At 40.5% G+C, this 3032-nt stretch overlaps 1 pseudogene; it reads right to left on the bottom strand.

Moving 5' to 3' along the window:
* Positions 1-80: 80 nt before the first annotated feature.
* Positions 81-2708, bottom strand: LOC147632945 (uncharacterized; annotated as a pseudogene).
* Between the last annotated feature and the right edge of the window lie 324 nt (positions 2709-3032).

Below are 3032 nucleotides of genomic sequence, written 5' to 3' on the forward strand. Positions count from 1 at the left end.
AACACTAAGTAAAGGCTAAACAACTGAACAGTGACAGTTGCCTGCTTACAGTACATAATTTGGGCAAAAAAGGAAAGGTCTTAACACAATTTTTTGCAAGCTCTTGAGCGGGTGGCTTTCTTTTCACCTTTGGTGCTTTCAGCTTTTTCCTCCATCTTCTTTGGGGAACCATAGCCGTTGCAGTTTCTTCAGGTACCTCTTCCGGGCCCACTTTTCTCTTTGCCTTAGCCTTTCACAAAAAACCCTCGAGAGGGCTGTTATCACCAACTTCCTGCGGGTCCTCTATGCTGTTAGTCTTCAATGTTTCCCCTGATGCACTGGCACTAGCCATTGTCTATTGAGAAGTTTTTACTGTGTCAGTTGCAGCAGGCATGGCATGCGCATGAGGAACCATGACAAAAAAATCATCTTCTTCTGATTTACTGCTCACGTCACCGCCTTCCTCTGTTGTTTTCATGCTTGCACTTTGCATTTGCTGGGATCCCGCATCTCCTTCATTCATTGTATCTAGCTCACCACCCTTCTCAGTCGAAGGGTTCTCAGTTGCAGCCTTTCCCTTACCTTTGGTGTCATGCACACTGCCCACATCATGTAGGGGCTTTGAGAGGCCTGCAACAAAAAAATCTTTGATTACACCCTTTATAAGCATGTCATGTATGCTACATAGTATGTTTCATATGCTAACTATGTGTGCAGCTAGGCCAGTATGCTAATTAGCATTCCCGTGTATGCTAGCTAGCATAATCATATATGCTAACTAGAATATCAAGTATGCTAACAAGCATACCAGGTATGCTAACTAGTAAACCTTATAATCTCTAAGCAATTCAAGTGTATCCAAAAGCTTCTATGTGCTTACTAGAGCACAGTATATGCTAATTAGCATATCCAACATGCTTAATAGCATATCAAGTATGCTAATTAGCATATCCAGTATGCTAGTTAGCATACAGGATATGCTAATTAGCATATCCAGTATACTAACCAGTATACTGGATATGCTAATTAGTATATCCTGTATGCTAACTATCATTCCAGCTAGCATATCCGGTATGCTAATAAGCATATCCAATATGCTAACTAGCATACCTAGTATGCTAACTAGTAGACCTTATAACCTCTAAGCTAATCCAATATGCTCCAAAATGCTTACTAGCATATAAAAATTGGTAATTAGCATATCCAACATGCTTAATAGTATATCAAGTATGCTAACTAGCATATTCAGTATGCTAATTAGCATACCCAGTATGCTAGTTAGCATACAGGATATGCTAATTAGCATTTCAGATATCTAATCCAATATGCTAATTAGCATATTCAGTATGCTAATTAGCATACCCAGTATGCTAGTTAGCATACAGGATATGCTAATTAGCATATCTTGTATGCTAATTAGCATTTCAGATATCCAATCCAATATGCTAACTAGCATACTGGATATGCTAATTAAGCATTCAATATGCTAGCTCCGGTATGCTAATAAGCATACCCAATATGCTTACTAGCATATTGGATATGCTAATTAGCATCCACTCATCCAACTAGCATATCCAGTGTGCTAGTTAGCATACTGGTTACGCTAATTAGCGTATCTTGTATGCTAGTTAGCGTATCCAGTATCCTAACTAGCATATCCGTTGTGTTTATTAGCATTCTGGATATGCTTTTTAGCATATCCGGTATGCTAGTTAACATATCCCGTATGCTAGTTAGCATATTGGATATGCTAGTAGGCCTACTTGATATGCTAATTAGCATATCCGGTATGCTTGTTAGCGTATTGGGTATGCTAACTAGCATATATGCTATGCTAGTTAGTATACAGGGTATGCTTACTAGGATGCTAGTTAGCATACAGAGTATGCTAACGAGGATGCTAGTTAGCATGCAGGGTATGCTAACTAGCATATACGGTATATGCTAGTTAGCATCCTACTAGCATATCTAGTATGCTAACTAGTATACTGGATATGTTAATTAGCATATGCAATATGCTAACTATCATACTGTATATGCCAACTAGAATATCTAGTATGATAACTAGCATACCTGGCATGCTAATTAGCATATTCATTATGCTTACTAGCACACCTTTTATTCCCAATATGATCAAGCTTGCAGACTGTATGTCCTGTATGAAGCATACATTCAAGTATGGTTTCTTACCAATCTCTGGTGTGGTTGGATGTCGTTGTATTGCAAGGTTGCACAACCATGCGGTAGGTATGCTTTTTTTGCAGAAGGGAGCCCTACATACGGTCCCAAGGGAGCATGTAGCAGCAAAGCACAGAAGGTGATAATTATGCTCACAAGGGAGCTTGACCATTGCAAGGAATGGTTGGACCTCAAGGGGCAGACCACAGCCAGTACACAGGTTTGTTCTGATGCTGTCTTGCACCTCTCTATCCTTCATAAAACTAGCAAGGGCTAGATTAGTTAGGGCAGTTTGGAGAAACGAGCCCTGCAACTTGGACTGCATGTGCATCAGAAGTTCAAGTTGGCTTTCAGAGTTCTGCACCTTGGATTTTGCAATTTCCACCTCAACCTACAAAACCAAGACAAAAAGAGCATGGTAAGTACATGAGTTACCTGAGCACATGTACCAAACATAAAGTGCAGAGATGAAACTTACGGACACTTACCAGTTTATAGGTTATGTCTATGTCACTATCTATGGGGTCATCTTCACGAAGAGGAAACCCCATAGCCTCTATGGTGTCTTTGGTTGTCTCTATTCTGACTTCAAGCTCCATCTTTCGCCGGGCATCCACATCATTGCTTTGCAATAGAGCCTGCAACTCCATCTCAGCTGCTTGCAACCTCTGTCTCATGGCCGTGACAATAGGAGTGACCTTCACATTTTTTGCATTCAAAGCCCTAGCAAGTTCTAGGCCCTCTTGCACATTGTTTAGATTCTGTTTCTCATAATGTAGCTGTGTTTTCATTTGAAGGACAGCTGCCTTCATGCACTGCCATTCCTCCAACCCACAAAATGAAGAAGCTTCCATCTCCTGTCGACTATCTTGAGA

The sequence above is a fragment of the Cibotium barometz genome, chromosome 12, assembly GCF_041138505.1.
Source record: "Cibotium barometz isolate CiBa-2024 chromosome 12, ASM4113850v1, whole genome shotgun sequence".
Lineage (NCBI taxonomy): Eukaryota > Viridiplantae > Streptophyta > Polypodiopsida > Cyatheales > Cibotiaceae > Cibotium > Cibotium barometz.